The 13,841-nt window shown below is 42.2% G+C and overlaps 1 protein-coding gene across 1 annotated transcript in view; it reads left to right on the forward strand.

Moving 5' to 3' along the window:
• Positions 1 to 8,109: 8,109 nt before the first annotated feature.
• The window catches only part of RARA (retinoic acid receptor alpha), a 147,239-nt gene continuing 141,507 nt past the window's right edge, over positions 8,110 to 13,841 (forward strand). The window contains exon 1 of the mRNA XM_073572617.1: positions 8,110 to 8,285. The gene's annotated coding sequence lies outside the window, so the exon portion shown is untranslated. The remainder of the gene's footprint in view (positions 8,286 to 13,841) is intronic.

Genomic DNA, 13,841 nt, shown 5'->3' on the forward strand with positions numbered 1-13,841 from the left:
AGCCCTTTAGATATTTGTAGACAGCTATTAAGTCTCCTCTCAGTCTTCTCTTTTGCAAACTAAACATTCCCAAATCCTGCAACCTTTCCTCATAAGACAGGGTTTGCAGACCGGTCACCGTTCTGGTCGCTCTTTTCTGAACTTGCTCCAGTTTGTTGATGTCTTTTTTAAAATGTGGTGCCCAAAACTGGACACAATATTCCAGATGAGGTCTGACCAAAGAGGAGTAGAGGGAAATAATGACTTCACGTGATCTAGACTGTATGCTTCTGTTAATACATCCTAGAATTGCATTTGCCTTTTTTGCTGCTGCATCACACTGTTGACTCATATTCAGTCTGTGATCTATTAGTATACCCAAGTCTTTTTCACATGTGCTGTCACTTAGCCCTATTCCTCCCATTCTATATATGCTTTTTTCATTTTTATTGCCCAGATGTAGTACTTTGCATTTCTCCCTGTTAAAAACCATTCTGTTAGTTGCTGCCCACTTCTCCAGTTTATTTAAATCTTTTTGAATCCTCTCTCTGTTCTCTAGTATTAGCTATCCCTCCTAACTTTGTGTCATCAGCAAATTTAATCAGTTTACCCTCAATTCCTTCATCTAAATCGTTGATAAAGATGTTGAACAATACAGGGCCCAGGACAGAGCCCTGTGGTACTCCACTTGAGACATTCTTCCAACTGGATGTGCAGCCATTTACGACCACTCTTTGGGTCCGATCACTAAGCCAGTTATGAGTCCACCTAACAGTTGCCTTGTCCATTCCATACTTAGTCATTTTTTCAATAAGGATTGTATGAGAGACTTTGTCAAATGCTTTGCTGAAGTCAAGATATACTATATCTACAGCATTTCCTTGATCCACCTAATCAGTGATACCGTCATAGAAGGAAATTAAGTTAGTCTGACATGACTTATTAGTTACAAACCCATGCTGACTCTGTTTAATCACTTCATTCTTATCCAGGTATTGACATACATGTTGTTTAATAATTTGTTCAAAGATCTTTCCTGGTATAGAAGTCAGACTCACCGGCCTATAGTTCCCTGGGTCCACCTTCTTCCCCTTTTTGAAGATAGGAACAACATTTGCTCTTCTCCAGTCTTCTGGCACTTCTCCTGTTCTCCAAGAATTTTCAAAGATTATGGAGAGGGGTTCAAAAATTTCTTCTGCTATCTCCTTCAGTACTCTGGGGTGTAATTCATCTGGACCTGGAGACTTGAATTCATTTAGGTTAGCTAAGTGTTTCCTCACTATCTTTCTGTTTATAGATATCCTGGATTCTTCTATTCCCTTAATAGGACAGTGAATAACAGTTGATGTTACATTTCCTTTCTGAGAGAAAACAGATGCAAAATAGGAATTTAAAAGTTCAGCCTTCTCAACATCCTGTCTTACCATTTCATCATTTTCATCCTGTAAAAATCCTATAGCATCTTTGACTTTTCTTTTACTTTTGACATATCCCCAAAATCCTTTATTATTGTTTTTGACATCTCTTGCAAGCCTCAATTCATTTTCAGCTTTAGATAATCTGATTTGTGCCCTGCAGGTTCTGCAGACAGCATTATATTCTTCTTTAGATATGCCTCCCTCTTTCCATTTTATAAACATTTTTTTCTTCCTTTTTAGCATGTGCTTAAGTTCTGTGTTCATCCATCCTGGTTTCCTTAAATGCTTCCTATTCTTCCCTCTTTTCGGAATTGTTAACAACTGTGCTTTGAGAATTTAATTTTTCAAGATTTCCCATCCCTCCTGGACATTTTTGTCTTTTAGGATATCCAGCCATTGGATCCCTCCAATTCTCTTTCTGAATCCCTTAAAATCTGCCTTTCTTATTTTTATCTTTGCGAGGTTCACCGCGGGATATAAGTGATAAGGCAGATTTATTCTTCGGGTCAGTGCAATTACAGTGAGAACAGATTTATGTTTTTTTGGGGTTTTTTTTTGCTGCTACCACACAGTAAAAATGCTTTTTTTTTTTATAAAAAGCTAAAAAGCATTTTTCTTTTGTAACCATATTCTGAGAGCTGTAACTTTTTTATTTTTTGGTGAGCAAAGCTATATGAGGACTTATTTTTGGTGGGACAAGTTGCAGTTTTTTTGGTATCATTTTGGGGTACATATTATTTTTTGATCGCTTTTCATTCAGATTTTTCAGCCACAGAATGAACAAAACCCAACAATTCAGTTATTGTTTTTATATTTTTTGTGCCGTTCACCATGCGATAATAGTAATAAAACTGATTTGTTTGTTGGGTCGGTACGACTACAGCAATATGCAATACCAGATTTTTTTAGGCTTTGCTCTTTTTAGAGACTGAAAACAATATTTTACAAAAATGAATTTGCTTTTGCATCGTCATATTCTGAGAGCTGTAACTTTTTGATCTTTTTTGCCGAATGAACCAAATTAGGGCTTCTTTTTTTGCGGGACAGTTTTGTGTTTTCAATTGTACCATTTTTTTTTTACACATGACTTTTGATTGCTTTTTATTCACTTTTTTTGTGAGTCAGTGTGCTGAAAAAGCGACATTTCTGTCATGTTTTTATTTATTTATTTTACACCGTCTGCAAAACGGAATAAATAACGTGCCAGTTTTTTAGAGTGCATCCTAATAGAGGTGGTGATACCAATTATGGGTACTTTATTTGTTTTACCACAAACACTGCGTTTTGAGTGTCGAAATGGATTTTAGTGATTTGTGTGCAATTTTTTTGTGTTTTTTTTATATGTTTTATTTTACTTTTCTTCACTTTTTTACTTAGTCCCACTGTGGTACATGTATAATTTTTATTTTGATCCATTGTCTCATACACTGCTGTACTCATGTACCGCAGTGTATGAGACTGTCAGTATCTCACTGACTGTGCCTGTGAGGCCACATGCACACATTCAGTATTTGGTGAGTTTTTTACCCCAGTATTTGTAAGCCAAAACCAGGAGTGGGTGATCAATACAGAAGTGGTGCAAATCTTTCTATTATGCTTTTTCTCTGACCATTCCACGCCTGGTTTTGGCTTACAAATACTAGGGTAAAAAACTCACCAAATACTGAATGTGTGCATGAGCCGAGACTCAGCTTATTAGCTGGATCTCACAGACCACCGTACCCTGGGGTCATCACGACCACAGGGTACCATGGTAACCATGGAGACCCGCGATTCTCATCATGGAGGTCCAATGGTTACTAAGGGCGGTCACCTTTGAAACAACTTAAGTACCACTGTTGCGATTGACAGCAGTATTTATAGGGTTAATCAGCCCCGATTGGTTGCAATACTGGCCGGATCTGATACTGCAGAGTGTCAGCTGTCACGTATAGCAGACACCCTCAGGAATTGCCGCTGTTCGCTTATTCTTCATCACCATTTTAAAATGGCAATTAGGGAATAAGTACCCTTAACGACTGCCGTTTTAATGCGTATCGGCGGTCGTTAAGGGGTTAATGGTTTGCACCTTGTGGTGATGTCTCTGTATTTGCTTTTATGAAGTCTTCCTATTATTGTAGACTTAGATACTGAAACATCTACTTCCTGGAGAGTGTTCTGCACTTGGGTGGATGTTGGGAAAGGGCTTTTCTTCACCATGGAAATGATTCTGTGATCACCAACCAATGTTGTCTTCCATGGACGTCCAGGACTTTTTGAGTTCCCAAACTAACCAATGCGCTTTTTTTTTTGCAGAATGTCCCAAGCTGTTGATTTGGCCACTCCTGATATTTCTGCTATCTCTGATGGATTTCTTTTTTTTCAGCCTAATGATGGTCTCTTTCTCTTCCACTGAGATCTCCTTTGACTGCATGTTGGGGGTTCACAGCAACAGCTTCCAAATTCAAATACCACACCTGGAATCATCTCTGGGCCTTTTACCTGCTTAATTGATGATGGGCAACATGGGCTATTCCCTCGTTATTCCATTAAAGAGGTTTTGAGATAATTGTCCAATTACCTTTAGTCCCTTTAAAAAGAAGCAGCTACATATTAAAGAGCTGTAATTCCTAAACCCTTAGGGCCCTTTTACATTTAGCGATGCACCAGCGATCCGACCAGCGATACGACCCGGTCAGGATCGCTGGTGCATCGCTAAATGATCGCTAGTGAGCTTTCACACAGAAAGACCTCACAGCGATGCAGCAGCGACGCAGCACACGATACTTACCTTTCACACACAGCGATCCTGACGTCCTCCCACCCGCCTCCACGCGTCGCTCGTCGTCACAGCAGGAAGCCCCAGCAGGAAGCTGACGACGAGAAATGGAGCCGGACATTCTCACGCGATCAGCGATGGACAGCGGGGGAGCCGGTCGGAGGTAAGTATCACACATAGCGATATCGCTAGCAATATCGCTATGTCACAAAACCGGTGACGTTTTAGCAATATTGCTAGCGATATCGCTTAGTGTAAAACCCCGTTTACTCCGTTTAGGATGTGAATACCCTCAAATAATTAAATCTGACAGTCTGCAGGTTAATACCATATTGATTATATAACTGTATCTGGAATGTGTTTTGGTAAACACCTAAAATGCCAAAACTTGTTCAACTTTTTCTGGATCTAACTGTATAATATACCTATAAAATTGAGGTACCGTACTAAGTCACATATTGGCCATGTAATTCACATGTACCTTTCAGTCACGACAAGATTTACATTTAGTAGGACCCTAACCATTTATATCAGACCTACTGTACCTCTCCAGGGCCAAAAGCTTACAAATTTAAATGGTTAGCCAACATAATGTTTTAATTACAGTGATTCAGCGCATTCCAAGAAGGATAAAAACTGTGACAAAAAGACTGAACACAATTTTCAGTAATTAGTGTGTTCATTTTTTATTGTGATAAGTATGATTTTAATTCAATAACTACATATGTTACATCAGATTTTGCTACAGGATCACTGTAGATTTTGCCCCTACGTATTGAAGGGGTTAAATCTGCAGAATCTCACTCCCATCGCATGTCAAAATCTGTTTTTAAATTTGAATCAGTCCCTACATGAGACTTTTTTACAAATATTATTCACTTGGGTTGTACTCTATTCCACTGCGGATTTTACCTGCACAAATCCGCTGCTAAAATCCACAGCAAATCTGAACTTAAAGGGAACCTGTTACCTGTTTTGGCCGCTATAACATATGGCCACTGCCTTTCAGGACTTATCTACAGCATTCTATAATGCTGTAGATAAGCCCTCGATCTGACCTGCAAGATAAAAAAAATTAAGTTTTATTATACTTACCCGGGGGGGCGGTCTGGTCCGATGGGTGTCGCAGGTCCGAGTCCGGCGCCTCCCATCTTCTTGCGATGCCGCCCTCCTGTTTGCTTCATCGCTCCCCGGCATCGCACTCCTGCGCAGGCATACTTCTCTGCCCTGTTAAGGGCAGAGGAAAGTACTGCAGTGTGCTGGGCCTCTCTGACCTTTCCCAGCGCCTGCGCACTACAGTACTTGTGGGCAGATAAGTATGCCAGCTCAGAGAGAGATGAAGCAAGCAGTAGGGCGGCATCGCAAGAAGATGAGAGGCGCCGGACCCGGATCTGCGACACCCATCGGACCAGACCGCCCCCGGGTGAGTATAATAAAACATATTTTTCTTATCTTGCAGGTCAGATCGGGGGCTTATCTGCAGCATTATAGAATGTTGTAGATAAGCCCTGAAAGGCGGCGGCTGCATCTTATAGCGGCCAAAACTGCTGACAGGTTCCCTTTAACCTTAAGGTACTGTCACACTTAGCGATGTACCAGCGATCCCGACCAGCGATATGACGCGGTCAGGATCGCTGGTACATCGCTAAGTGGTCGCTAGTGAGCTGCCACATAGGCAGATCTCACTAGCGACATCGCTGGGGACGGGGATCGCTACTTACCTGTCACACCAGGCGATCCTGCGTCCTCCTGCCCGCGTCCACGCGTCACTCGTCCTCACAGCCGGAAGCGCCGCAGGAAGCTGACGACGAGAAACAGTCCTGAACGTTCTCGCGCGATCAGCGATAACCAGCGGGGGAGCCGGTCGCTGGTAAGTATCAGACACAGAGATATCGCTAGCAATATCGCTATAACGTCACTAGTTATAGCGATATTGCTAGCGATATCTCTTAGTGTGACATGCCCTTTAGTCTTCCACACTGCTTTCCACTGAAAATATTGCTTGATTCATTGTGAAACTGAAGAGACTCCAAACCTTTATCAATTAGAATTTCTGTTTCTTTGAAAATGTTTTCATATACAGAACTATTTCCGCAGAAGTTTGGATGACTGATGCATCCCGTGTTAAATATAGAGCAAGACCTCATCTGTGAAAGGCGAATCCTCCGTCAGCCCCGTAATTCTGCTTGACTTTGTGTATAAATGTATTGTTGTCATCCTCAGCTTTCTATGAGCTTGTGGAGTTCTTACTTCTGAACCATGTCTGGATGGGCAGGGTTTGGCTTCCTGCCAACCTGGTCAATTGGCTGATTGGGCCCTTGAGCCTGCCCACATACCTGCCCTGTCTGTGGAACAGGTGAGGATAGGAAGGATCAAGCATTATCTGTGTGTGTGCTAAATCAGAAAAGCAGGTTCTTAAAGCTACAGTGACACAGAAATAGCAGAGCCATATATTTACTTGTCAGATGCAAAAGTGCCTAAGGGACTATCGGTACCATATGAGGTCTCCGTATTGTCTCCCCTAGAAGCATTTGACCCCCTAATACAGCATGCCCCCATATCCAGTGAGGTACAGTCTGGTCTAGTTCTCTGGCGAGACATTGAAGAATTGTCACCCAAAAGAACAATTCTCCAATTGAAGAATCCACTGCTGTCTCGTGTTTGGTGGTAATGACCTTCTTGTTTTGTCCCCTTAGGCCTCTGCCTCCAGGTGTGTTTACCTGCCACATCTTGGTGGTGTGACTTATTTATGACAAAGTGAACTTTGCTGCGGCTTCCAGCTTGATGACTTCTACTGTACTTCCAAGAACTTGTTGGGTAGGTAGCATTGAAGGACTGTTGCCCATGTTCTGGTGTTTATGGATTACTGGCAGAAGAAGACCTCATGGTCCATCTTGTCTTTCCCGATAACATACACTTTCTATGTATATACATGCCCAGTAACGTAAATGTTGTGTGTTGTCCTCTTGGGCTTTTTTGGAATCTGTTGTGGAATCTGCACCAAAAATGCATCAAAGAAAGGCGAAAAGGAAGCTAGAAAACAAACAAAAGGGCAATAATCGGAGCTGATTGCCGGTGTGTATTTGGGTGCTGGCACCTGCAGAAAAAGCGCAGTGGAATAAACGCAAGGGTGGCCTACACGTTTACCCCAGGCTTGGTCTAAATTGACCTATTGTTCATTTTGTTCAACCACATCTAGTTCCAAAAATCAACTTCTCCCACCATTTTGGTCGAATTTGCACAAGGTCTGTGTTAGGCGATCCCGTAAACTGTGAACGGCGGTAAAATCATCTTTACCTGATTCACTTTGCCTTTATGGAACCAACATATTCCACGGCGCTGGCGGTGTATACAGCACGCCATCGCTATCCCAAGTGGCGCTACCCATCATCTCCTGCGCGTTAGGAAGCCGAAGACGCGGTCTGTATCGCGGGCGACTGAGGAAAAATAATCCAATTTCTGTAAATGCCGAAATGGTCAGATGTTCCTCTAGCTTTATATAAAGGGCTGGAGGGTGGGGAAGGGGGGACGACGAAATTAATAGAGTCAGTGGGTCGCCATGACTTGGCTAAACAGACTAATGATTACAAAACAAGACAAAGGCCATTAATCACACTGTGCGGCCGCTTCTGCCGCAGGTTAGATCATTAGTCGCCATTGCTCCATAACAAACACTCCAGCTCTGAAGACATCAATGGGTTAAAGCCGTGAGTTTAACCCTTGTACCGAAAGAGATGGTGACATTTCAGAGGGGTAATGGCTGTAGGAGCAGCAGAGGACTGGAGGTGTCAGGGGGTTTGGGAGCTCTCCGCTTAACCCTTGCTGTGTCACTGAGCAGGCGGTGTGCTGTGCCCTGACTGGCAGAGGAGAGGTTAAGCTGGAGGGTGGCAGGTCTGGCTGGTTATGGGGTGGGGAGCTGGGGGAGGTACCGGCACAGACGAGGCTGAGCTGGAGGATAAAGTTTCACTATATCCCCGCTATGGCTGCAGAGAGAGGAGGCTGACACCACACGGCCAGCAGACACACACACCGTCTCCACGTTGTCGGGCTCCCTCCTCGGACCCTGCAGAACGCTGGCACCTCACACTGGAGGGCTGCGGCAGACCCTCCGGGGAGCAGGACCAGGGCAGGTAATGATGGGCACTGGGAATGGCCACATGCGGCGGGGGAGGGGGCGTCCTGAGCCACAACTGTGCCATGGGGGACAGAGAGGTGGAAGGGGTGCACCATGGGTCCAAGGGCATGTGTATGGCAGCGGGGAGCACAGAGCACGTGCATTGTCCTGTCATATTGGTGTTGGCGCTTTACGGCGTAAAGATAGGTGCGCGGTACACAACAATGATGGCTGGGGTACATGACGTACTGGGGACCGTGTGCGGGGGGCTTCCACAGGGGGTCCTACATTTCCGCTATATTTATATATATATATATATATATATATATATATATATATATATACTGCTCAAAAAATAAAGGGAACACTTGACCCACACAGTGTACTAGGATGTGTTCCCATATATATATATATATATATATATATATATATATATATATATATATATATAATATAGGGTATCTGCAGTACACACATTCTCCCTCGCGTCTATGCTGCATACATAATTCTTCCATCCTCCTCACTAGACTGTTTACCTAGAAGGGATATGGGTGAGAAGCGTCTTCATTATTGTGAGAAACCCTTTAGCACACTTCTACTAGGCTCCATAGCAATACAGGCTCGTACACATGGCGCCGGGAACAGTGCGGATACTTCCGACGATCGCGACATAATGTGATGCCGATAAACATGATATCGCCCACAGTACAATATTAATCCATATCTTACCCTATACTTCTATATAAAGTAATGGATGCGAGATGTACTGACAGGTGTGAAAGTGAGCCTCATGGGACCCACTGGAGAATGGCGCTCCCTGAGGCTGGAGTGTATGGGAGAGTGCAGGAACATGGGAAACTGACTAATGAAAGAACAATACAGAGGATAAAATACTGATACACAGTCCAAGCTCGGAATACAACAGCTCAAAATAATGATGCATGCAGGAATGGACGAGACAGAATTAGACAATATGCAGGTATGCAGCATTCGCCTCCATAAATGACGGGACCATATGGTGGGTGTATGATATACAATATATATATACCTGATGTGATCGTGGCTGTGTATGAAGTACAACCACATACGAGATATGAGAATGCTTGTCTATGAAACACCCATAGTGATACATGACATGTGACAATGCATGGGTATGATAGTATATGAGATGTGATAATGCATGGGTATGATAGTGGTGTATCAGATGTGACCATGCATCTGTATGATAATACATGACGTGATAATGCATGGGTATGATAGTAGTATATGAGATGTGATAATGCATGGGTATGATAATACATGACATGTGATAATGCATGGGTATGATAGTATATGAGATGTGATAATGCATGGGTATGATATTAGTATATGAGATGTGACCATGCATCTGTATGATAATACATGACATGTGATAATGCATGGGTATGATAGTATATGAGATGTGATAATGCATGGGTATGATAGTGGTGTATCAGATGTGACCATGCATCTGTATGATAATACATGACGTGATAATGCATGGGTATGATAGTAGTATATGAGATGTGATAATGCATGGGTATGATAATACATGACATGTGATAATGCATGGGTATGATAGTATATGAGATGTGATAATGCATGGGTATGATAGTAGTATATGAGATGTGACCATGCATCTGTATGATAATACATGACATGTGATAATGCATGGGTATGATAGTATATGAGATGTGATAATGCATGGGTATGATAGTAGTATATGAGATGTGACCATGCATCTGTATGATAATACATGACATGTGATAATGCATGGGTATGATAGTATATGAGATGTGATAATGCATGGGTATGATAGTAGTATATGAGATGTGACCATGCATCTGTATGATAATACATGACATGTGATAATGCATGGGTATGATAGTATATGAGATGTGACAATGCAGCTTGTATGCAACACATCTACAAACAAGATGGGACCACAGGTGCATTTGTATGATAGTACTACATGTGATAACGCATGTGTATGAAGTAGATCTACATACAAGCCAGAACGCCATGAGACATGACAGTGCCTGTGGAAAGTGATGTACATGCAGAATTGAACTGTAGGAGATAATACAGTATGGACTACATGAGATAACAATGCAAGGTTATAAAACTCCTACACAAGCTAAAGTGGAATACTGGAGCAGAAGCGGTGTGTATAAAATACTTACACGCTCTAGACTGGACTACATGGTATTATACATGCACGATTGGGCTAAATAAGAATACTGTATGACGGAGACGCGTGCATTCAGAACTGGCCTACAACTGATAATGTATGTCCGTATAAACACTCCTACATCGGAGACCAAGAGTATGCCAAGCATTGCATAACTGGTCCAACATGATATGGTATTGCATAATACTGCCATGTTGGTCCTTACTATACAGAACCCAGTGATCTGCCTCATCTCACTGACAGCAAGACTGGACTACAAGAAAGTACGCACTGTAAAAGTAATTAGTGTCATTCCAGCAGAGCGGTGTATGACCATCGTGTGTCGTCAAATGGAGTTTATGGGAACCGATATATAATAGGCTTGAGCGCCAACCTGTCAGAAACTGAATATACTTGTGTATAGTGTACTGGAGAATAATGGAAAACCCTTTATAGTATACTGGTGGATACTTGCAAATACTGTAGTGGTGGATGATAATGGCAATCACTGTGTATTGTACTGGGGACAATGGAAAACAACATATAGTGTAATGGAAAGCAATATATACTGTGCTTGTGGCTGATGGCAAATACTCTGCAGTGTACTGGAGGATAATGGAAAAAAATATAGTGAACTGGAGAATAATGGCAAACACTGTATGTGTATTGGTGGATAATGGCAAACACTATATAGTGTACTGGAGGAGGGTAATGGAAAACACTATTGATCACACGCATCAGGATCGATCACAAAGACAAATGCTTTAAAGATTAGGTCAAGAGTGGAACACATTAGTGTACGCCGTAGTCATCACAGAAGAAGGCTATTGTGAAAACATAGTGATCATACTACATGTCACAATGGACCGTGGTGCTTGGCGCAGTATTGACCATACATGATGGATCAAAGCAGAGAACTGTAATCCTCTTACAATTTGTTTATTTTTTTTTTACTAATCACTCATTTATAAAACGTGAAAATCGTTAAGCTGTCCATACACCTGAGATAATTGTCAGCCAAATGTTTATTCGACATGCATAAATACAGGTATCTCTCCTGCCTCCCCCATACACGTGAGGGCTGATGTGTTTTCTGTGGGCAGAGAGAAGAAAGCCTCTGACAAGCCAACAGCTCATCTTCCCTGAGAAGAAAAGGATAAGCCATTGAAATTCTGGCTGCCCGATCCTTCTCTTCCCCGACATCATCAGTCGGGGGGATAGGTGGGAAGCACCTATACACATAAAGTTGTCAGCTAGCAGGCTCAGAAGACTTTCATCTAGTATGGATTTGGGTTTTTAGTTCCTCAGGAGGTTGAACTTCACAAGTGCAGTACAGTGCCAGAGTGATATGGAAGTAAGCTTGCTTTAAAAAATTAAAATAAAATTAAACTATTAACATTTCTATCAACTAACAATAAAATGCAAAATGAATGAAAAAGGAAATCTAATTCAAATCTTATAAAAACAGTATGAAACAATCTAGGTACATTTGCACACAATTTCTGAAGGAACTTGACAGGGAGGTTGTTCCAAACATCTTGGAGAACCACAGGTCTTCTGTGGTGTAGGCTTGGGCAAATCCTTCTGTCTAATCCCAGACAGTCTCAGTGATATCGAGATCAGGGCTCTGTCTCTCTTCTTGCTCTTCTTTACGATAAAGATAGTTCTTAATAACTGATTGTATGCTTGGGGTCTTTGTCCTGCTGCAGAATAAATTTTGAGCAAATCAGATGCCTTCCTTATTATACTGCATGATGGATAAGTATCTGCGTGTTTTTCTCACCATTAAGGACACCATTAATCTTGACCAAATCCAGTGGCTGAAACGCAGGCCCAGACTTCCAGGGAACTTCCACCATGCTTCACTGTTGCCAACAGACACTCATCATTGTACCGCTCTTTGCCCTTTAGGCAAACAAACTTTATTCGGTTACAGCTAAATATTTCACATTTTGACTCATCGGTCCAGAGCACCTGTTGCCATTTTTGTGCACCCTATTTTCAATGTTTTAGTGCATAGTTGAGTCACTAGGTCTTATTTATGCAATGAAAGTATGTATTTTGCCTGCAGTTCTTTGTGCTGAAGTCTGGCAAGAAGAGGTCTTCATAAAACAATTGATGGATGTAACTAGTTGAGTTGGTCCCACTGATTGCTGTTATTTATGAGCTGATGGCACTGCTGAACATCTTCCAATTTTGAAGGGAAGTAAGCCTGATGTGTCTTTTATCTTCAGTACTAAGTTTCCTTGGCTGACCACTGTATCGACAGACCTCAACGTTGCCTATTTCTTGGTGCTTCTTCAGAAGAGCTTGACCAGCACATCATGAAACCCCAGTCTGCTGCAAATTCTTTGGGAGAGACCTTGCTAATGCAATTTAACTACACAACAATCTCGCCTTTTATAGCATAGTTTATTCCTCACTCAGTTTTAAACCTCCTTAAATGGCTCTTTTCCATGTCAGTTAATGACTATTTCAACCTACATAAGGAAATTATGATTGTTGCTGTTTGGTATAATTGGTTACTTATACACCTGACTATAATCCGAAAAAATCCCTGACTTTGTGTAAGTGCATCTAGAAGAATGGATGCTGTTCTTAAGGACTCATGCGTTTGTATGTTCGTGGACTTCGGTCTGACCAGAGATCCCAATGCACAGATTGGCCTTGGGAGACCTGTGACCAGTCCGTGCATTGTGGTCCATGATTGGACCAAAATCCACAGGCAAAGGCAAAGAGAGGTCACACCAAATATTGATTTGATTTATCTTTTGCTCATTTACTTTGCATTTTGTTAATTGATAAAAATTAACTATTACTGTATATACTCGTGTATAAGCTGAATTTTTCAGCACTTTTTTTGTGCTGAAAACGCCCCCCTCGGCTTATACACGAGTCAGTTGTCCAGAAAGCCGGCGGGGGAGAGGGAGCAGTGGGTCTTAGGCCTGTTTCATACTTCAGTTTTTTGTTTCAGTTAAAATCCGCCAAAAAGGCGGAAAGCGGATCCGCTCCTAACTGATGTGAACGGATGCCACCGGATCCGTTTTATTGACGGATCCGCCGAATGAAGAATTTTAAAGGAACCGCTGCCCGGGAAAAGGAAGGAGGGTGAGAGAGAGAGATTTTTTTCTCTCTGTCCGCCAGAAATGATTTCAGGGTTAAATTTCCGGCTGACTTCATTCCTCCGGGCATGTGCACTATAAAATGCGGATCCTGCAGTAAAAAAAAAAAAGTTACATGGTCCGTCCAGGCATCTCGGCGGACGCAAAAAAATTTACGGATCCGCAAAAAAACGGATCCAACGAATGGCCATCCGTCAAGATCTGCCGGTAATGCAAGTCAATGGGGAAAAAAAACGGATCCGCCAAAAAAATGGCGGATCCG

The sequence above is a fragment of the Dendrobates tinctorius genome, unplaced genomic scaffold (genome assembly GCF_039654945.1).
Source record: "Dendrobates tinctorius isolate UK_male_01 unplaced genomic scaffold, ASM3965494v1 ptg000032l, whole genome shotgun sequence".
NCBI lineage: Eukaryota > Metazoa > Chordata > Amphibia > Anura > Dendrobatidae > Dendrobates > Dendrobates tinctorius.